The sequence below is a fragment of the Hevea brasiliensis genome, unplaced genomic scaffold (assembly GCF_030052815.1).
Source record: "Hevea brasiliensis isolate MT/VB/25A 57/8 unplaced genomic scaffold, ASM3005281v1 Scaf150, whole genome shotgun sequence".
Lineage (NCBI taxonomy): Eukaryota > Viridiplantae > Streptophyta > Magnoliopsida > Malpighiales > Euphorbiaceae > Hevea > Hevea brasiliensis.
In genome coordinates this window covers 34,524-58,011 of record NW_026614642.1, presented here as the reverse complement: position 1 = coordinate 58,011, position 23,488 = coordinate 34,524, and the positions used below count along the sequence as shown (strand labels likewise).

General features: G+C 42.1%; 1 pseudogene; it reads right to left on the bottom strand.

Moving 5' to 3' along the window:
- The window catches only part of LOC110667331 (agamous-like MADS-box protein AGL12), a 29,548-nt pseudogene extending 27,355 nt beyond the window's left edge, over positions 1–2,193 (bottom strand).
- Between the last annotated feature and the right edge of the window lie 21,295 nt (positions 2,194–23,488).

The window sequence follows — 23,488 nt, the reverse complement described above, 5'->3', positions numbered from 1 at the left end:
TGGAAGAAGAGAGCATGTGTGCCGGCCAAAAGAGGGAGAGAAGAGGGAGGAAGAAGATGGTTGGTGGCTTTTGTCATCTTGTGTCTATATAAATATATTTGTATTGTACTTAATTTTTATTTTATGTCATAAGCCTTTTTCATTTTCTTTTCTTTTCTTTTCTCTTCTCATTTTCCAATTCATTTCATAAATTTTTTTAATTTATGTTAATTATTTTATTCTCTAAATTTTTATTTTGACATTTAGGTCAAAATTCACCTCGGGGGGGTGAAATGACCAAAATGCCCTTCAGGGTGCTCATCAGTTTATTTTTATTATTTTTGTACTAATTAATTAAATTCTCTTAAATTTTATTTTATTTTCTCTAAATTTTTTTTAACATCTTTAATATCATTTTTTTACCTAAATAAACCTTAAAATTGGGTCCCAAAATTATTTTCTATATTTATTAAATTTTCTTTACATTTATTTCATTAATTTAGGTCTCTTCACTATAGTTTAAGTGTGGTCCCACACACCGACAAATCAGAATAGATATTGGTCGTCATGAGTAGAATGTATGGACTACCTACGATGAGAGCATTACAATTCTTCCCCTTTAAATAAAAATTTCATCCTCGAAATTTACCTGATGTGAAGAGTTGAGGGAACTATTGCCTCATTGTCTCCTCGCACTCCCATGTTGCTTCTTCTGTGTTGTGTTGTCTCCACAAGACTTTCACTAATGGAATCCTCTCATTTTTTGAGTTCTTTCACTTACCGTGCCAAGATTCTAACTGGTTCTTCTTCATATGTTAAATCAGGTTGCACAATTATCTCCTCTGCTGAAATGACATGTGAAGGATCTGATCTGTGTCTCCTAAGTATCGACACCTGGAGTACATTATGAATCTTGTCCAGCTCAGGTGGTGAAGCTAGCCTGTAGGCTACTAGACCCACACACTCAATGACATCGTATGGACCAATAAACCTAAGGCTTAACTTACCCTTCTTACTAAATCTCAGCACTTTCTTCCAAAGTGATACCTTGAGAAACACCTTATCACCAACCTCATACTGTATATCCTTTCTCCTCAAGTCAACATATGACTTCTGTCTGTCTGAGGCAGCTTTCAAATTGTCTCTAATGAGTTTCACTTTTTCTTCTATCTGTCTCACCAGGTCTAGGCCCACTACTTTCTCTTCTCCCATTTCTATCCAACATAAGGGAGTCCTGCATCTCCTCCCACACAATACTTTGTATGGAGCCTTTTTTTTTTTTTTGGTGGTTTGGCAACTGTTGTTATAAGCAAACTCTACCAAAGGAAGATACTTATCCCAATTCCCTTCACAATCGATGACACAACTTCTTAACATATTTTCCAATACCTATCATATAATTCATGTCATATCATTACTATCATGTCTTTAACATCTATAACAATTTAATAAGTTCTAAGGGTTACCTTTAACACCCTTTCAGACTGTCCATCCATGCAGGGATGAAAACCGCATCTTGAAGTGCGTTGAGTGCCCAATGACCCTGTAACCACATTGAAGTAAATCTTAGGTCTCAATTAGATATGAGTGATATCGACACTTCATGTAATCGTACTATCTCAGTTATGTAGATCTCTGCTAATCCTTAGTCTGTCTTACTAGATCTAGCTCTATAATCTTATCCCTATCTCGATTTACTATCGAAAATATATAGCTCTACACAATTGTCCCAAGTTGGTGTTGTAATCTGCAGCTTACAGCACAAATATTGAGAACATTGCGTAGTTACCACGGTATATCCCAATAGATCACGTTTTTCCTATACTTATCCTCAATCAGTTCTGCACTCATCCTCTTTCATCTCATATATAGTCTCTTTCTTATTTCCATCCATTATTTTTAACACGATCCTTTTCGGTTGATAATCTACAATCACCTGATGACCTAAAGGGTTGATGACAAGTATGTCATATTCTGACCCATCTAGCGGTATCCTCTTTCAACAGGAGGTACAATGCATATATAGGGGTGAACATAATTAGGGTCTATCAATACATATTTAAAGGTATTATAATTAGAAAATGTACCTCTGACAACGTCTATCAAGTCTGGTTCCTCTTGAGCCATAGCGTACACGCGGGGTGCTACTTCAACCTCGGGTTGTTCTATAATCTCAGAAGCTCTCTGTGATGTACCAGCTATCTCTGGCCTCATCGGTCTTCTACCCTTCTATACTATCGGGACAGATCTCTGAGTCTGTGGTGGAGCTCTGGGAGCACTCCTCTGTGGACAATCTCTCAAAAAATGCTATGTGGACCCACATCTGAAACATCCACCCATCAGCAGTCTACACTTTCCTCTGTGGTTCTTCCCACAATGTGTATAAACTGGCACTGGAGTTTATCTCCATGCTACAGGACCCATAGAATTGCCAACTGATACACTCGTCTGACCTCCTCTCCATGGGACAAACAGGAACCTCTGCCTCTGTTCTCTGCTCTGAATCTGACCCTGAGACCCCCTGGGTTTCTTGCTCTCTATAGCAGCTGCTAGGCGGCAGTCTAGACCCTCTCTTATCTTTTGTCCCTCTGAATGCTCATCATTTCTAGCTCTCTATCTGGGGTCCTATATCTTGGTTGGGAGGTGGTGGCATAGCTCTGGTGATCTGATGGAGCAATTAAGTCATCTGTTCTAGAAAGGCCTGTTGTGTTCTTATTAAAGTACCCAATAATGGTTCTGCTCTACTGCTACTGTGCCCCCGACTAGACGCAGGTGCATGTGCGTGACTCTCTACCTCTTCCTCTATTGGTCTTGGAGACTCGTGCTCTGATGTTAGATGCCATCGATCCTATAAAACAGACAAAGAACATATCTACATTAGTGTCACCTCAACTCTATCTAAAGGCCCATGCATGTGATGCAACTATTTCTTTCTATCTATCTAGGTCTAGGATCGCCTAAACCTTTGCTCTGATACCACTAAATGTGACGCCCCTTACCCGTCTACTGTACAGCCGAGCGAGGAGTGCCACATTTGATGCCGGAGCACCCTATCTTATCCTGTCATGTCTGTCGACACCATATTTTGGCCGACCCCTAGAATCAATAAAAATTCTTCTTTGAACAGCTAACCACGTTTCCGATCCCTCTTTGATAGGCGGTCACATTTCCGATCTCTCCTCACAAAGGATTGAATCAATGCTAAGTCCTCACATTCATTAAAGCCTCGCCGCTCTCTGACCTTCGGCACCGTTCATTTTCAAAAGAAACAAAGAATTTAAATTAAAAAGAGGATCAAAGCCCTTACCGGAGTCTGATCGGCGTCGGAAGAACTTGAGAAAATGAGAGAACTTCGAAGTTGTGAGCAGAGGATTGAAAATGGAATGAGAGAACAACTGGCTAACCCTCCCACCCCTATTTATACTAGTCCGAGCATTTAATGCTCGCGAGGTTCTAGGCAGCGCATCGATTGGTGGAACTCGACAAATTACGACACTTCTCTCAAAAATCTGAATGTTCAGAGATCGGTTAATTAGAGATCGGCATAATGAGCTAAATATTTTGAATAAAGGATCAGTTAAGTGTCATTCAGGTAAAGAACCAGATCGGATAACCACATTAGAGATCGGAAAATAATCAATGCAAAAATAATAAGATGATAACCGACAAAATAAAGTCTTTATTTTCAAAAGTTCGGATTACATCATTTGGGCGATCTCTAGGGATCGGATTACACTAACATTGGATCACATCATTTCTGTGATCTCTAGAGATCGGATTGCATTGAAAATAAAATACATCATTTGGGCGATCTCTAGGGATCAGACTACAATAAAGGTCTAACTACATCATTTGGGCAATCTCTAGAGATCTGATTACATTTCAGGATTACATCATTTGGGCGATCTCTAGAGACCGGTGGAACATCCTATCTAAAAGGCCTATGTCAAAGCCTAGTCTTGTGGCTGAATCAAAAGGTGTGTTTGACCAGGAGACCTGTTGGCATCGGATAGATGTGCGGCTCGGATGGGGTGACTATGACTCCCATGAAGATGAGAGACATCGTCACCGATGTTACCACTGAAACCGACCGGCTGCCGGAACACCCAATGTGGAGGAAAGACGTCGCCGGAACAACCAATGCGATGAGAAGCCGAATGAACTCGGTTGAGCGACTCGAGATCGGTACAACCAAAGTCCGCAATGATCGGTCAAATCCGGTCCTCTCACCATCATCGGTAAAGGTCATTCGATCACCGGATCGTGAATTTTGATCGGTAAGTAAAGAAGTTCATCGGAAAAGATCAAAGCCACGATTATAGCGAACTTCCACCGGGCAAATAGAAACGAGGAAAGTAAGAAAAGAAGAGAGGAAAGTCGATGAAGAAAATGTCTCCGTCGACGGGGTATATATAGGGGAAATGGGCATTTAATGTCGGCGGAAAGCGGCGGACGCCGAGAATCGAGATGTAATTAATGCTTGGACCGAATCCGGCCGATTAAGGGATAATAGAGATCGGAGATAGGAGATCGCATGAGAGATCGGAATAGGAGCTAGGGAGGGATCGGAAGACAAAAGAATAAGACAAATCCCAATAACCGTCGAGAATCGAGCCGAGGTAGTTAAAGCGTGGCGACGAGATCTCCACCGCACGCCTAAGAATCGCCTTAATCTTGTGGTGCGGGTATGTCATGACATCCAGACATCCCAATCTCCACCGTTGATCCCACTTGTAAGGACAAACCCGGAACCCTTAGATCAAGAGAGAAGACGACAATACCAGCGTCTTTCACTCTTAGCCCTCGGATCGTTCCGGACAAGGAAATTTGGGACCGTCAGATGGAAAGAAGAAAAGGACAAATATTATGAAGAGTGATCTCAACCATTCATTTCGATTCTCTTTAATTCCTGAACCTCCGATCATGTCCATCGAGATCTCGACCCTCCATCTCCCTCAAATAAATCCTGACCCTTCACAAAGAGCACCCGATTCCTATAAATACCGGCATAAAAACTGTTCAGGGGACGGAAAAATAGACGAGAGGCTGTTATTATAGCAAGAGGAACTCTGAAAATTCATTTAGTTTGTTACTCTGCTATTTAGAAGTGTTGATTAAAAGGACTTTGGAAACTAGTTTTCTGAAGTGTTTTCTTGAAGAGATTTTGAATACTGGAACTCTATATTTCCAGTTTGTTCATTATCTGGTCATACTCTCACTTTCTGTCTTTTATCATCTCTGTTTTCACTGCCCAAGATCAACTTCATATCACTCATTTCTTTAGCTAAGTACCCTCCAGTTCACGAAGAACACCACCCTCAGGCTAATCAGTCTACTGTCTCATCCCTGTTTGCCACCCCGTAACTATTTTAGTAGACCCGGCTCCTCACAGGTAAGAGTTCATACTGCTGTTTACGTTTATTTTCTGCACTTCCTTTGTTCTTCATACATCTGCAACTTTCTTCAAGATTATTTTGTACGAGAGAACCCAAGAAAAATGTTGTTGTAAGAGTTCATGCTACTGTTTTATTAAGTGTCTACGTTTATTTCCCGCATTTTCCTTGTTCTTCTTACATCTGCGATTTTCTTCAAGATCATTTCTGCACAAGCAATCCCAAAGAAAGTCACTCTCAAATCATCTTTTTAGTGATCAGTTCATTTTATTGATCTCCGTCATTTCTGAAAACAAGTTTTCTAACTCCTAGTAGTATGTAAATGGTTGGGTAAACGTAGGTAGCTGCAACTTAGAGGTCTCCTTTAAAAGAAAGGACCTGAATAACACGTCTGGAAGATAGCCAAACTATTAGGTTGACGTAAACAGCCACTCGACAAAGATGTCATAGAGTGGAATAAGACCAAAGTAAACGAAACAGAATAGGTCTAGCTACAAAAGATACTGGTAAAATGAATACATGGGAGGTCGGTAAATCAAGTCTAGTTTTCCCCATCTAGCCAAAAGGTATTGAGAAATCTTATCCTCAACATCTTTAAACTTCAGGACCCTTATTTTTAGGTTCTTAGGACACCAAAATTCGGGACATCGGAGAAATCCCTTTCAGGCTCCTTTCTAATTTAAAAGAGATCGGAGGAGAGTTCTTGTCTGGTCTCAACTCAAAATATAAATAACTATTAGATAGGGATCGGAGGAGAGTTCTTATCCGGTCTCAACCCCAAATTTTAATAAACGTCTAAAAGAGATCGGAGGAGAGTTCTTATCCGGTCTCAATCCAAAATTTTAATAACTATTAAATAGGGACCGGAGGAGAGTTCTTATCCGGTCACAACTCAAAATATAAATAACTATTAGATAGAGATCGGAGGAGAGTTCTTATCCGGTCTCAACCCCAAATTTTAATAAACGTCTAAAAGAGATCGGAGGAGAGTTCTTATCCGGTCTCATCCTCAAAACTTCAAATAAATAACTTAAAAGAGATCGGAGGAGGGTTCTTATCCGGTCTCCCCTCAAAATTTTAATAAACAACTTAAAAGAGATTGGAGGAGAGTTCTTATCCGATTCTCACACCCATTCACTGAGGTTGTCTCATTTACTTATGTATCTGGGTGATCCAAATTTAGTGAAAAATCAAATATTCCTTCTACCAAAAGGATTAACATTGCCGCCTAAGCCCTCCTAACTAATTTGTAAAGGACGCAGAATTAAATCTACTTACCCTTATTAAGGGACGAGGTGGGGTGCCTAACACCTTCCCCACCCGTTTACGGACCCGAACTTAGAATCTCTGTTTTGAAGTGGTTTCATTTTTAATTTAACTTCTCAAATGGTTTTCTTTAGTTTCCTCAAAACTAAGGTGGCGACTCCTCACTTTTTCCCACTTGGTGAGTGATCGTCAGCGACCGCAAAGTCCCATTGCGACTTGGCGACTACTGGGACTACCGACTTAACCTGGTCTAGTGGTCCAAAATTAGATTTAATTTTTGTCCGATCAAATTATAGTTAGATGGGCTCACTCGCGATGTCTTATATGTTAATTATTATTCGCTAACTATTTTGTCTTGCATGTTCTATCTCTCACAGTGTTCTTCATTTCAAAAGGAAGAAAAACGAAAAATGGGAAAATAAAATCCCCCTGAATTGGGAAGAGGTAAAGGTGTCCCTTCACACACTGAACACTTACACAATGTCCTCACACACTATGGTCCTCACCCGGCTTTCTTACCCTTTTAGGAAAGTAGGAGGGTCATGTAGATGCAGTGAGTTCTACCCGTTAGTATCCGTGAAGGCTTGCTCAAATTGAAACTCGTTCTATCCTTTGTGATACTCGTGGAATTTTCCGATAATATCATAGAGGTAGAATGGGGCTCTCTTGTTCTGATGAGGGGCAATTTGGGAACCTGTGGCTTTTAGAAAATTAGATCCTGAGCTAAACTATCACGATGGTTGAAAGCCGTAGTAAACTACCTCATAAGATAGAACTATCCAGGTAGGTAGAGCTCACCCGGTGTTAGGAGTCTCCCTACTATAGGACAAAAGGGGCATACTTTCTCTTACCCTATTCTGCTTTAATTTCCTTTTGTTCATTTCTTTTGAGGGTAATCTTGAATCCTACTAGAACACCTACACATTTTCCTACTTTGATAAATGTGTACGTGTCACTCTGTCAACAGTATGATTCAAAATTACCCTAATTTGTCTTACTAACGAATTTCCTCACAGGCATTACCAAACCAAGAGTCTGTAAAAGGATAGGCATCATTTTTATCATGGCATCCTCGAGTCAGTCGGCAGGAAAGGTTCAGAATGCTAAACTTTGGTCCAAATCAGCTCATTGTCCGGTACCCTCGCAAAATGATGCTTCCGAGGCACCTGCTGGCTCGCTACCTTCGCTAGATCTGAATAAAATAGAGGTCAGAATGAACAGCCTAGAGGGTCTGTCTAACGGATGGAGGTCGCTTCCCGATCAGGCCAAGGTACGTTTTGAAGAGAAGTACGGGAGGATTGCAACCTTAATGCAAGTCAAGGTCCAAATCCCGGCATTAAAAGCCATGTTGTCGGTTTGGAATCCTAAATATGGGGTATTCTTTTTCAATGACATTGATACGGTCCCCACTATGGAAGAATATCAGGCATTGCTGGGGATCCCATACTCATTGCAGAGCCGGATCTACTTACACCTCGAGCATAGGCAAACCTGGAAACGGTTGGCTCATATGTTGGGTTCTCCCCCAGAAGAAGTAAAGTCCAAAGAAACTGCCAAGGGAAAAACACATGGTTGGTATTGGACATATCTCCAGAAATGTTTAGATCAATGCCTCCAAGAGAAACAGTGGGACCGGGCTTCAGTAGCTCTCGCTTTGGGAATCTACGGTCTGATTCTGTTCCCGGGACCATTGGGAATCATAACTTGCAACGCGGTGGAAGTGTTCTGGACGGTGGAAAGGCAGCAGATTAATCCAATACCTGCAATCCTTGCGGAGACTTTATTAACCCTTACCTACTGCAGACAACAGGGCAGAGGATCCCTTAAGTGTTGTTCTCAACTGTTATACCTCTGGATTATCAGTCACATGTGTCCTGTGGAGACAAAAGGATTGACTTGGTACCTTGACCAGCCTCCCATTGAGAAGATGATCCGGTTAGTGATCAGCCCGAAGAGTGAAAAACAATGGTGGGAACGGATTTTGAGTTTCAATAGCCATGATTACTGTTGGAGGAAGCTGTGGACATCAAGCCAACCCGTTTTGATCGGTACAGGGGGTATTCAGTCGGTGTCCCTGATCGGAGTAACCGGATACACAAGTTACACTCCGGCATTGGTAATGAGGCAGTTCGGCTCAACACAGTCTGTGATCAACATTGAAGAATACCACCAAGGTTGCTTCTACCATGAGCTCAAAGGAGAAGAAGGGTTAAAAAAGGCTCGCAAATCTTGGGAAAACGTCACTCTGATGGAAAGATCGCCTAAGGGCCCAAGCACCTCGGGCGATTATCTTAAATGGAGAGCGACAGGACCGAGAACATTCAATCTGTGAAATTCAAGACGGTAACCCGCTCGAGATGTCCTATTAGAAGAAACGAATGACCATCCGGATGACTCACTACAAGAGGCTAATCGAGAACTCACAACTACAGGAACAAATAAAGCAGTGAAGGACCAACAGAAACTTAAAAGGAGAGTAAGAAGACTTAAGGAAGAGGTAAGGGCCGAAAGGATGGGGTTCGAGGAGCAAGAGGTACAGTGGGAAAGGGAAAGAGACTCTCTCAAGCCGAGGTAAAAGAAGCGAAAGTCTGAATAGCAAGTTTCAGGAAAGATGAAATACCAAGAGATACTCGTAGAAGAATATAAGCAAGAAAGTAAGAAGAAGAAGCTCGAATTGAAAGAGCAGCACTACTCATCAACGATATCTTGAAAGAGTGTGCTAAAGAAAGGAAAGAGAAAGAAAAACAAGTGCTCTCTATCAAGGACTGAAGAGAATGTTGACCGGTGGAGAGAACAATAGCACAGGAAAACAAGAACTATTACAGAATCCAGTACGCTCACGAAAGCATTCGACCCGCCAAGCAAGAAGAAAGGCTATATGAGTATCTCGAGAAAATGTCATCTTATTATAAAGAACCTTCGAGCCTAGGCCAATGTAAAAGATACGATGTACAAATTACTCAGTTAATGAAGTGATTGTTGGATCATTGTTTAGCAAAATTTGTGAATGAATAGTATGACTCCCGTAGGAACTTCCTCGCTAGGGTTATGTGAAAAATTGAAATGCGCCATATGAACAGGTATCATAAATGCGCATTCAATCCCGTCATTCGCAGTCAGACTATCGAACGATGCCATGATAGAGCTGAGGCGATTATCCTTTTTACAGATTTCAACCTGGCTCTCAAATGCCACTGTATCCTTCGTCCAGACCAGGACTTTTAGTTTCTTTGCAAAATTCGAAGTTTATTTAAAATTTTCTTTTTGCTCCACACAGGAAATCAATATTGCTTCTAACAACGCAAGTCTGACCAAGCACACGGTTCAACCCCAGCGAGTATACTTAACAAGATCTCAAACAAGAAAACTAATGGAAGACCAGGAACAAGTACAGAACCTACAGGGGCAAGTGTCTGAACTAAAAGACCAGGTTTCAGAACTTATGAAGATGATGAGGGAGATGTCCCAAAATAGGCCCACTTGGACCCTAACCTACCATTACCTCCCCACCTCCTACAACGGTTGATTCTCACTACGCTTCAACCTCCTTCACTTTCCACCATCAATCCGGACCGAGGCCATCATTAATCCGGTGACCATAAATAATGACCTACCTTTTTCCTATTATCCGGCTATCCCAAATGCCGAGCCTCACCCTTCAATCCCGATCCCTCCAGTTTACTCCACCCCCCAGCTCCCAGTTGGAGGAGCGCATCATACGGCGGAAGGAGAACATAGGGCGAGAGAAAATGAGAAACTATCGGCTCTAGAAGAAAGACTGAGAGCTATAGAAGGGCTGAACATGTATGGTTCAGTCGATGTGTCATCACTGAGATTGGTGCCAGATGTGGTGGTACCACCCAAATTCAAGGTTCCGGATTTCGACAAGTACACCGGAAACTCAGATCCCCGCATCCACTTGGCAACCTACATTGCCAAAATGTCTGCCTTAACAGAAGACGATAGACTTCTCATTCACTTCTTTCACGAGAGCCTCTCCGGAGCAGCTCTGAGATGGTGTATACAATTGGACAGGAGCAAGCTGCACTCCTAGAAGGATTTAGCCGATACCTTTCTTAAGCAGTACAAATTCAATTGTGATGCAGCACCCACAAGGAGGGACCTCCAGAACCTGGTACAGAAAGACCGGGAAGGTTTTAAGCCGTATGCCCAACGATGGAGGAGAAGGCGCGAGTATATCCTCCGTGGATCGACAATGAACTCTGCTCACTATTCATTGAAACATTGAAGGCTCCCTACTTCAACCTGTTGATTGGAAATACCTCCAACAGCTTCTCAGATATCATCCAAGCCGGTGAGAGAATTGAAGCTAATCGAGAATAGGAAGACTACAGAGTTGGTGAGAACCACGTGAAGAAGCGCCAATTTCGGCAAGAAAAAGGAGAGTGATGTTCATTCCATCACTCTACAGAATAATTACCTCCAATTTCCCCAAAATAACTACCGCCATATCCTCCTCTCATGGCGGACCATCGCAAACATTCCACCTTCTTTCCCTAATTATCCACAACCACGCCCACAATACGCCCCACCTACAAATTTCCAACCAAGACCACCTCCTCCTCAGCACAACCAAGCCCACCGCAAAACAACCCGAGGCCACCAAGGAACCCTGATCCACCTCTTCCCCTTCCTCTCAGTGAAATATACCGATACCTTGTCGGTATAAACCAAATCGTACCAGTCCCCTTAGACCCAATCCAGCCGCCATATCCCAGGTGGTATGATGCCACTGCCCGTTGTGAGTATCATGGAGGGGCACAAGGGCATTCAACTGATAACTGCGGGGCACTCAGAGGGAGAGTGCACGCTTTAATCCGAAACGGGTGGTTGAAGATCGAGGGAAATGGTTCCCTCCCCAATGTTACCTCAAACCTTTGCCTAACCACAATGCGGGCAGTGGTGTAAATATGATAGAGTCTAAAGGAGAGGGATCAACACCAGAAGTGGATGAGCTGGTTCCATACTTTAAGGAGATTTTTACTGTAGCAACGAGGGAAGGCTACCTTTGCCCTCAGGTAGCGGGATTCGAAGAGAGTACGAGGTGTCCTTACCATGGAGGGGCAGCTGACCATGAGCTGCGAGATTGTGAGGGGTTCAGGCAAGAAGTCCGGAACTTATTGTCTCTCAGGGTTCTGAGATGCCAGACAAGGCTGAAAACGGAAAAAGGAGTGAACACCACCGGATACAGCCAGAACGCCTCTACCTCCAAACCCAGAATCACCTTCTCACCCCCGGTAGCCTCTCCGCCGGTAACAGTTATCCAAACTCCACCTCAGCTCCCCATCACCAATACTCACGCTGTCCCTTGGAACTATAACTTCCAAGTTTTCACTCAGGGAGCGTCAAGCAGTACATCCGCTCCTAGTCTTGCCTCACCTCCGGCACCACCAAAACCATGTTTCGCTCCTCACGAGCACTTCAGAATGACTTATGCTGGACCTGCTAGCAACACTACTCCCCAAACCAGTTCTAGGCCCGTTATTGCAACAAAATCCTCTCCACCTGAGCAAGAAGTCGAGTTTATAACTCGAAGTGGGAGGTGTTACGGGAACGAAGAAAGAGAGAAGAGAAAAGGGAAAGTAAAAATGGGAGAGTCATCCAGAAACACGGAAGAGGAGGTTGAGAAAGCAGGGGAAGCAGAGCCTATTGAGCACAAGGAAGATGAAGAACTGCTGCTCCAAATAATGAAACAGAGCGAGTATGATGTGGTGGAGCAGTTGAGAAAAACACCCGCCCGGATTTCACTGTTATCACTGATCCTGAGCTCGGAAGTGCACCGACAAGCCTTACAAAGAATCCTGGATCAAGCCTTTGTGAACCCCGACATTACTCCGGGGCAATTTGAGAAGATAGTAGAACAAATCCAGGCATCAATCTTTGTAGCCTTTTCTGAAGAGGAGGTTGACCCCGCTGGCTTAGGGCACAATAAAGCTCTGCATGTAACTGTGAAATGCAAGGGTTGTATAGTGGCCAAGGTCCTCATCGATAACGGATCAGCCCTCAATGTACTGCCTAGCGCTACCTTAGCCAGGCTGCCGGTCGACCAATCATATATACGTCAGAGTGCTATGGTGGTAAGAGCCTTTGACGGTACCAGGAGAGAGGTGCTGGGGGACATTGACTTGCCAATCCAAGTCGGTGCATGTACTTTCAACATCACGTTCCAGGTCATGAACATTGAGCCGGCTTACACTATGCTGTTGGGAAGGCCGTGGATCCATTCTGCGAATGCTGTTCCTTCGACTTTGCACCAGAAGATCAAATACATTAAGGACGGCAAAATCATCACTGTGAGGGGCGACGAGGCCATCATGGTCACCAAGCCGCAATCACTTCCCTATGTGGAAGCGGTAGAGAATCATTGGAGAGTTCTTTCCGTGCCCTTGAGCCGCAAGATACCGGAAGGAGGGGCTATGGCTATGGTAGCCAAAGTCTTTGTCAAAGAACGGGTATGAAGAGGGTAAAGGCCTAGGCGCCACATTACAAGGGATCGTGGAACCCATACCGGCTATTCAGAAGGTGGGCCGTAGTGGTTTGGGATATGAGGAGGATGCCCTCGTGGATGGGCGATTCTGGATGAGGAAAATACTTCGGGATCAGAGGTTTGACCAGAAGATGGGAAAGATGAAAGTAGTCCCGAGAATCACGGAGATCTTCACCAAACCGGTCATTCAACATCCGGCAAATACAGAAGAATCACCCGATGATCCATCCATCGATGTCATCCAACTGGACTCCTTGTATGAGGCCCTAGTCTCGCCAGTGGTTGAGGGGCAGGAGCTGAACAACTGGACAACGGAGGATATCCCTGTACTCAATCTCGAGTAAAGTACCTCTGGTTATCTACACTTGATCACTTTGTCCATGGTGACAAGTGTAATACTGTAAATGGACCTTTTCTTATGGCATTAATATTATTAATGAATTGATAGCGCATTTTTAAATCCAACACTCTCTTTCTTTCCTTTTTAAATTCCATCCTTATAACATGTTCTATTCTTTATTCATTCAGGACCATTCATCAATTAACACCTAATAATCCAATAGATTCAGAAAATCCTCTGGTTAATTTTGAAATCCCCATAACTGCCATTACTTCAAGTGATTCTGAGGAAGACCTTACAGAAGAAGACGATGAAAAAGATGAACCCTCCCTCATGCCTTGTGAAAACGAAACGCGCACAATAAACTTAGGCACGGAGGAAGTAAAAAGGGAACTTAAGGTAGTGGAGAGTGAGGAATTGGGAGATATGATCTGTCTGCTTAAGGAATTCCTCGACGTGTTTTCCTGGAGCTATGAGGATATGGTGGGTTTGGACCCTCAGATAGTAACGCACAAAATTCCCTTAATCCCAGGAACAATTCCGGTGAAGCAGAAACTAAGGAGAATGAATCCCGACACACTGCTTAAGGTTCGGGATGAAGTCAAGAAACAGTATGACGCCGGATTCTTGGAAGTGGTCAAGTATCCCCAATGGGTGGCTAACGTCGTTCCGGTAATGAAGAAAGACGGGAGAGTCAGAGTGTGCGTTGACTACAGGGACCTTAATAAAGCTAGCTTGAAAGACGATTTCCCTCTCCCCCACATTGATGTGTTAGTTGACAATGCTGCGGGATTGGGCAGGTGTTCGTGTATTGATGGGGCATCAGGGTACAATCAGATCCCAATGGACGAAGAAGACAAGGATAAAACTGCTTTCATCACTCAATGGGGAGTATTCTGCTATCGGGTCATGCCCTTCGGGTTGAAAAATGCAGGGGCTACTTACCAGCGCGCAATGGTCACATTATTCCATGACATGATGCATAAAGAAGTGGAGGTGTACGTGGATGATATGATCATTAAATCCAGGGGAGAAGAGAGCCACGTTCAGGTGATGAGGAGGGTATTCGAAAGGCTCAGGAAGTACCACTTGAAGCTGAACCCTGCTAAATGCATATTCGGAGCTAAATCGGGAAAGTTGTTGGGATTCATAGTAAGCGAGAAAGGGATAGAAGTAGATCCAGACAAGGTTCGAGCTATTCAAGAAATGCCATCCCCAAAAACAGAAAGGGAGGTGCGCAGTTTTCTGGGAAAGCTGAACTACATTTCGAGGTTTATTTCTAATCTTACTGCCAAAGCTGAGCCTATTTTCAGATTACTCCGGAAAAACAACTCTACTCAGTGGGATTCAGTTTGTCAAGAGGCTTTTGAGAAAATCAAGCAGTATCTGTCAAATCCACCGGTATTGGTTCCACCTGTGGCAGGCAGGCCTTTGATACTGTACATGGCAGTTCAGCAGAATTCAATGGGATGTGTTTTGGGACAACATGATGATGCCGGCCGAAAAGAGAGGGCCATTTATTACCTAAGCAAGAAATTCAACGATTGTGAGTCAAGGTATTCTTCCTTAGAAAAGACTTGCTGCGCGTTAGCCTGGACAGCAAATCGCCTCAAGCACTACATGTTGAATCACAAGACATGGCTCATCTCCAGGATGGATCCTATTAGATATGTATTCGAGAGCCCATTCGTGCCAGGAAGGATAGCCAAGTGGCAGGTTATACTCTCCCAGTACGACATAGTCTACATGACTCGGAAGGCGGTGAAAGGTAGCGTGATCGCTGACCTCCTGGCAGAAAATCCTATCCAGGATTATGAAGCTCTGGATTTTGAGTTCCCTGATGAGCATATTAATGAAGTAGACTGCGAAGAGGAGAGGCCCGCCGATGTATGGGAAATGTATTTTGATGGAGCAGTCAATTTGTCAGGTAATGGAATTGGAGCAGTATTGATATCCCCTGATGGGAAGCACTTCCCGATAGCTGTCAAGTTGAGGTTTGACTGTACCAACAATGTCGCAGAGTATGAAGCTTGTGTGATGGGTCTACAAGCTGCTATCAAAATGAAAATCAGAAAGTTGGAGGTGTACGGAGACTCGGCTCTGATAATTTATCAAGTCAAGGGAGAATGGCAAACTAAGGATCCCAAGTTGATCCCATATCAGAAGTACTTACTGGAGCTGATCAAGGAATTCGAGGAAATCTCTTTCACTCATCTTAGCAGGGACAAGAATCAATTTGCTGATGCTTTAGCTACTCTAGCCGTTATGGCCCAAATGGAAGAAGGGCAGACAACTCAAGCATTGAGGATTAAAGCAAGGGATGAGCCAGCTTATTGCGTTATGATTGAAGAAGAGCCCGATGGAAAGCCCTGGTATCATGACATCCTGGTCTACTGTAAAACCAGAGAATTCCCTTTGGGGGCAAGCAGAAATGAAAAGAAGATGATTCGGAGATTAGCATTGGGATACTTCCCCAGTGGAGAAACCCTATACAAGAGGAGCTCCAACGGCGAATTACTGAGATGTGTAGATGCGAAAGAAGCAAAGAGAATCCTCTTTGAGACACATGAGGGAAATTGTGCGACCCATGCCAATGGACACATGATGGCTAAGCAAATCATGCGACGTGGGTATTTTTGGACCACAGTGGAAAAGGATTGCGTCGAGTACTTCCGAAAGTGCCATAAGTGTCAGATTTATGCGGATCCAATAAATGTACCACCTCACAAGTTATTCAACCTCGTCTCACCTTGGCCTTTTGCAATGTGGGGCATCGATGTGATTGGTCCCATCAATCCTAAGGCATCCAATGGGCACAGATTCATCCTGGTGGCCATCGACTATTTCTCCAAATGGGTCGAAGCAACGTGATGCTCACATCACGCAGAACACGTTCCTTAAATTCTTCAAAAGCAACATCATCTGCCGGCATGGTCTCCCGAATGAAATTGTCACTGATAATGCCAAGAACTTGAATGGTCCAAAGATTCAAGAATTATGTGATCAATACAAAATCCGGCATCTCAATTCCTCCCCGTACCGTCCCCAGATGAATGGAGCAGTGGAAGCTGCAAACAAAAATTTAAAGAGGATAATCCGGAAAATGACGGTCACATATAGGGATTGGCATGATATGCTCCCTTACGCTCTTCACGCATACCGGACTTCCGTGAGGACTTCGACCGGGGCAACTCCATACTCGCTGGTCTACGGTATGGAGGCAGTATTGCCCATTGAAGTTGAAATCCCTTCCCTAAGAATCCTGAAGGAGTCAGGAATTGATGAGTCAGAATGGATTCAGTCAAGGTTGGATCAGTTAAACTTGCTTGATGAGAAAAGGTTAGCAGCGGCATGTCATGGGCAATTATATCAGAGGAGAATGGCTAGGGCATTTGATAAACGCGTTCGCCCACGCGAATTCCAAACCGGGGACTTAGTTCTGAAGAAAGTGCTGTCGAACCAAAACGATCCACGGGGCAAATGGTCACCAACATACGAGGGACCCTATGTGGTTAAAAGGGCATTTTCCGGAGGAGCCTTGATCTTGACCCAAATGGACGGCGAAGAGTTTCAGAGACCTGTGAATGCCGACACTGTCAAGAGGTATTATGCATAAACAAGTGAAGGATGAAAACCCGAAAGGGCGTCCAAAAAAAAAAAAAAAAAAACTTGGGGTGAAAACCCGAAAGGGCATCCCAAGAACCAAAGCGGAGAAATAAGGAAGGGGGTGTGAAACCAAGGATGGAGACTGTTACAACAGGAGGCTTCAGAGAACCTGAAATAATGGCAGTTAAAAGACTTCAAAACCAACTATAAGGACTATGTGAAATCTATCCTTGTACCTTCCCTTTCAAAGTCTATCCATGTTTCTCTTGAAGCCATAATAAAGTCATACTTTATTCCTTCTGCTTTTGTTTTCCTATTTACTCACCTTTTAATACTATCCTTGTTTAATGTGCTATTAATTAGTTAAATTTTTGCCATAAGATTTGAATTCAAAAATTGATAACCTCACGTACTTTATTATGAGATTTGCAGGGAATGGCCGTTCAAAAAAAAAAAAAAAAAAAAAAAAAAACTAAAAAACTAGAGGTGAAAACCCGAAAGGGCGCTTCTGGTTAAATGGACGCGAGGGCGCTTTCCATAGAATAAGAAGAAAATCGGGAACAGAAGAGGGGCATTTGAAGAAAATGGGGTTATAGGTCAAGTCTTGCAACTTCTTTTCCGGCCTTCGGTATCTTGTTAAGTACACTTCGTCAGGGAAAGAACTTCATGTGTCAGGGTTAGACTTGCCTTGTAAGTTGATTTTGATTTCCTGCAATTTTAATTTCCAGCAATTTATATTTCCACCATCAACCTCTGGTTCCTTGATCTAAGTTGATTTTAAATTTCATGCAATTTACATTTCTGCTATCAACCTCTGGTTCCTTGATCTAAGTTGATTTTAAATTTCATGCAATTTACATTTCTGCTATCAACCTCTGGTTCCTTGATCTAAGTTGATTTTAATTTCATGCAATTTACATTTCCACCATCAACCTCTGGTTCCTTGATCTAAGTTGATTTTAATTTCATGCAATTTACATTTCTGTCATCAACCTCTGGTTCCTTGATCTAAGTTGATTTTAATTTCCAGCAATTTATATTTCCACCATCAACCTCTGGTTCCTTGATCTAAGTTGATTTTAAATTTCATGCAATTTACATTTCTGCTATCAACCTCTGGTTCCTTGATCTAAGTTGATTTTAATTTCATGCAATTTACATTTCCACCATCAACCTCTGGTTCCTTGATCTAAGTTGATTTTAATTTCATGCAATTTACATTTCTGTTATCAACCTCTGGTTCCTTGATCTAAGTTGATTTTAATTTCATGCAATTTACATTTCTGTTATCAACCTCTGGTTCCTTGATCTGAGTTGATTTTAATTTCTTGCAATTCACATTTCCACCATCAACCTCTGGTTCCTTGATCTAAGTTGATTTTAATTTCCAGCAATTTATATTTCCACCATCAACCTCTGGTTCCTTGATCTAAGTTGATTTTAAATTTCATGCAATTTACATTTCTGTTATCAACCTCTGGTTCCTTGATCTAAGTTGATTTTAAATTTCATGCAATTTACATTTCTGCTATCAACCTCTGGTTCCTTGATCTAAGTTGATTTTAATTTCATGCAATCTATATTATCTGGTTTTAAATTTCATGCAATTTACATTTCTGTTATCAACCTCTGGTTCCTTGATCTAAGTTGATTTTAATTTCATGCAATCTACATTATCTGGTTTTAAATTTCATGCAATTTACATTTACATATCAACCTCTGGTTCCTTGATCTAAGTTGATTTTAATTTCATGCAATCTACATTATCTGGTTTTAAATTTCATGCAATTTACATTTCTGTTATCAACCTCTGGTTCCTCGATCTAAGTTGATTTTAATTTCCTGCAATTTACGTTTTCTGTCATCAACCTCTGGATCCTTGATCTAAGTTGATTTTAATTTCTATTCCCCGATTCTTTGATCCAAGTTAATTTGGGTCTAACTTCTGTTGCCTATTTCTAGGTCATTAACTTAGGTGTGCTTTAGTTCCTTAACTTCAAACACCTAATCGTCCAAAATATGAGTCGGAATCTTTACATAATTCCTATACGGAAAATTTTCCTTTAATAGAAATTATGTAAAGAGGGGCAGCTGTCGACACCATATTTTGGCCGACCCCTAGAATCAATAAAAATTCTTCTTTGAACAGCTAACCACGTTTCCGATCCCTCTTTGATAGGCGGTCACATTTCCGATCTCTCCTCACAAAGGATTGAATCAATGCTAAGTCCTCACATTCATTAAAGCCTCGCCGCTCTCTGACCTTCGGCACCGTTCATTTTCAAAAGAAACAAAGAATTTAAATTAAAAAGAGGATCAAAGCCCTTACCGGAGTCTGATCGGCGTCGGAAGAACTTGAGAAAATGAGAGAACTTCGAAGTTGTGAGCAGAGGATTGAAAATGGAATGAGAGAACAACTGGCTAACCCTCCCACCCCTATTTATACTAGTCCGAGCATTTAATGCTCGCGAGGTTCTAGGCAGCGCATCGATTGGTGGAACTCGACAGCTGTTCTGACACTTCTCTCAAAAATCTGAATGTTCAGAGATCGGTTAATTAGAGATCGGCATAATGAGCTAAATATTTTGAATAAAGGATCAGTTAAGTGTCATTCAGGTAAAGAACCAGATCGGATAACCACATTAGAGATCGGAAAATAATCAATGCAAAAATAATAAGATGATAACCGACAAAATAAAGTCTTTATTTTCAAAAGTTCGGATTACATCATTTGGGCGATCTCTAGGGATCGGATTACACTAACATTGGATCACATCATTTCTGTGATCTCTAGAGATCGGATTGCATTGAAAATAAAATACATCATTTGGGCGATCTCTAGGGATCGGACTACAATAAAGGTCTAACTACATCATTTGGGCAATCTCTAGAGATCTGATTACATTTCAGGATTACATCATTTGGGCGATCTCTAGAGACCGGTGGAACATCCTATCTAAAAGGCCTATGTCAAAGCCTAGTCTTGTGGTCAATCAAAAGGTCTGCTTTGACCAGAGACCTACGTTGGCATCGGATAGATGTGCAGATGGGGTGACTATGACTCCCATGAAGATGAGAGACATCGCACCGATGTTACCACTGAAACCGACATTGTCGGAACACCCAATGTGGAGGAAAGACGCTGTCGGAACACCCAATGCGATGAGAAGCCGAATGAACTCAGTTGAGCGACTCGAGATCGGTACAACCAAAGTCCGCAATACAGATCGGTCAAATCCAGTCCTCTCACCATCATCAGTAAAGGTCATTCGATCACCGGGATCGTGAATTTTCAGTCGGTAAGTAAAGAAGTTCATCGGAAAAAGATCAAAGCCACAGTTATAGCCAGAACTTCCACCGGAGCAGCTAGAACAGGGAAAGTAAGAAAAGAAGAGAGGAAAGTCAGATGAAGAAAATGTCTCCGCTGGGTATATATAGGGGAAATGGGCATTTAATGTCGAGCGGAAAACGGCGGACGCCGAGAATCGAGATGTAATTAATGCTTGGACCGAATCCGCATCGATTAAGGGATAATAGAGATCGGAGATAGGAGATCGCATGAGAGATCGAAATAGGAGCTAGGGGAGGATCGGAAGACAAAAGAATAAGACAAATCCCAATAACCGCCGCCGAATCGTGAGCCGAGGTTGTTAAAGCTTGGCAGTCGAAATCTCCACCGCACGCCTAAGAATCGCCCGCAATGCCGACAGTGCTGGTATGTCATGACACCCAGACATCCCAATCTCCACCGTTGATCCCACTTGTAAGGACAAACCCGGAACCCTTAGATCAAGAGAGAAGACGACAATACCAGCGTCTTTCACTCTTAGCCCTCGGATCGTTCCGGACAAGGAAATTTGGGACCGTCAGATGGAAAGAAGAAAAGGACAAATATTATGAAGAGTGATCTCAACCATTCATTTCGATTCTCTTTAATTCCTAAACCTCCGATCATGTCCATCGAGATCTCGACCCTCCATCTCCCTCAAATAAATCCTGACCCTTCACAAAGAGCACCCGATTCCTATAAATACCGGCATAAAAACTGTTCAGGGGGACGGAAAAATAGACGAGAGGCTGTTATTATAGCAAGAGGAACTCTGAAAATTCATTTAGTTTGTTACTCTGCTATTTAGAAGTGTTGATTAAAAGGACTTTGGAAACTAGTTTTCTGAAGTGTTTTCTTGAAGAGATTTTGAATACTGGAACCCTATATTTCCAGTTTGTTCATTATCCGTCATACTCTCACTTTCTCGCTTTTATCTTCTCTGCTTTCACCGCCCAAGATCAACTTCATATCACTCATTTCTTTAGCTAAGTACCCTCCAGTTCCACGAAGAACACCACCCTCAAAGCTAATCGTCTACTTTCTCATCCTGCTTTGCCACCCCGTAACTATTTTAGTAGACCCGGCTCCTCACGGTAAGAGTTCATGTCATTGCTTACGTTTATTTTCTGCACTTCCTTTGTTCTTCATACATCCGCAACTTTCTTCAAGATTATTTTGTACGAGAGAACCCAAGAAAAATGTTGTTGTAAGAGTTCATGCTACTGCTTTATTAAGTGTCTACGTTTATTTCCGCATTTTCCTTGTTCTTCTTACATCCGCGATTTTCTTCAAGACCATTTCGCACAAGCAATCCCAAAGAAAGTCACTCTCAAATCGCTTTTTAGTGATCAGTTCATTTTATTGATCTCAGTCATTTCAAAACAAGTTTTCTAACTCCTAGTAGTATGTAAATGGTTGGGTAAACGTAGGTAGTCGCAACTTAGAGGTCTCCTTTAAAAGAAAGGACCTGAATAACACGTCTGGAAGATAGCCAAACTATTAGGTTGACGTAAACAGCCACTCGACAAAGATGTCATAGAGTGGAATAAGACCAAAGTAAACGAAATGAATAGGTCAAGGCCAATAGATACCGGTAAAATGAATACATGGGAGGTCGGTAAATCAAGTCTAGTTTTCCCCATCTAGCCAAAAGGTATTGAGAAATCTTATCCTCAACATCTTTAAACTTCGTGACCCTTATTTTTAGGTTCTTAGGACACCAAAATTCGGGACATCGGAGAAATCCCTTCGTGCTCCTTTCTAATTTAAAAGAGATCGGAGGAGAGTTCTTGTCTGGTCTCAACTCAAAATATAAATAACTATTAGATAGGGATCGGAGGAGAGTTCTTATCCGGTCTCAACCCCAAATTTTAATAAACGTCTAAAAGAGATCGGAGGAGAGTTCTTATCCGGTCTCAATCCAAAATTTTAATAAATATTAAATATGTACCGGAGGAGAGTTCTTATAAGGTCACAACACAAAATATAAATAACTATTAGATAGAGATCGGAGGAGTTTTCTTATACTGTCTCAACCCCAAATTTTAATAAACGTCTAAAAGAGATCGGAGGAGAGTTCTTATCCGGTCTCATCCTCAAAACTTCAAATAAATAACTTAAAAGAGATCGGAGGAGGGTTCTTATCCGGTCTCCCCTCAAAATTTTAATAAACAACTTAAAAGAGATTGGAGGAGAGTTCTTATCCGATTCTCACACCCATTCACTGAGGTTGTCTCATTTACTTATGTATCTGGGTGATCCAAATTTAGTGAAAAATCAAATATTCCTTCTACCAAAAGGATTAACATTGCCGCCTAAGCCCTCCTAACTAATTTGTAAAGGACGCAGAATTAAATCTACTTACCTTTATTAAGGGACGAGGTGGGGTGCCTAACACCTTCCCCACCCGTTTACGGACCCCGAACTTAGAATCTCTGTTTTGAAGTGGTTTCATTTTTAATTTAACTTCTCAAATGGTTTTCTTTAGTTTCCCTCAAAACTAAGGTGGCGACTCCTCACTTTTTCCCACTTCGGTGAGTGATCGTCCAGGCGACCGCAAAGTCCCATTGCGACAATGTCCATTGTTAATTTTAAACTTTATAGAAAACATGTGAAATTTTTTTTTATCACAATTTAATCCTGTGGATACTTGGGCAGAGCCTCCTCTATTTTATTAGCATCTGGCGGGTTCCATTAGTTACCTATTAAAAAAAATTTCATATCTGTCTTATATATCCATGGTCATATCATATCGTATCAGTTCAAGAAATGAAATTCATTCATTCATTCAGATGGAAATTTATATACAAAAATTCATAACTTTATTTACAACTCAAATTATATTTATAATTTTTATTTACATCACAAACTAGTGATTACATCATGATTATACACAATGAACCAAAATACTAGCCTATACATGGGCCCTACAAAAATATAAAAGACTAATGAGGTGAACTCTGGACTTTATGCAGATCTGGTCAACTGCGGTCAGAACACTACTATGATGGTTGCTGATCTCCAGTACCTACGCGATGGAAAATCCAACACGCTAAGCAATTTGCTTA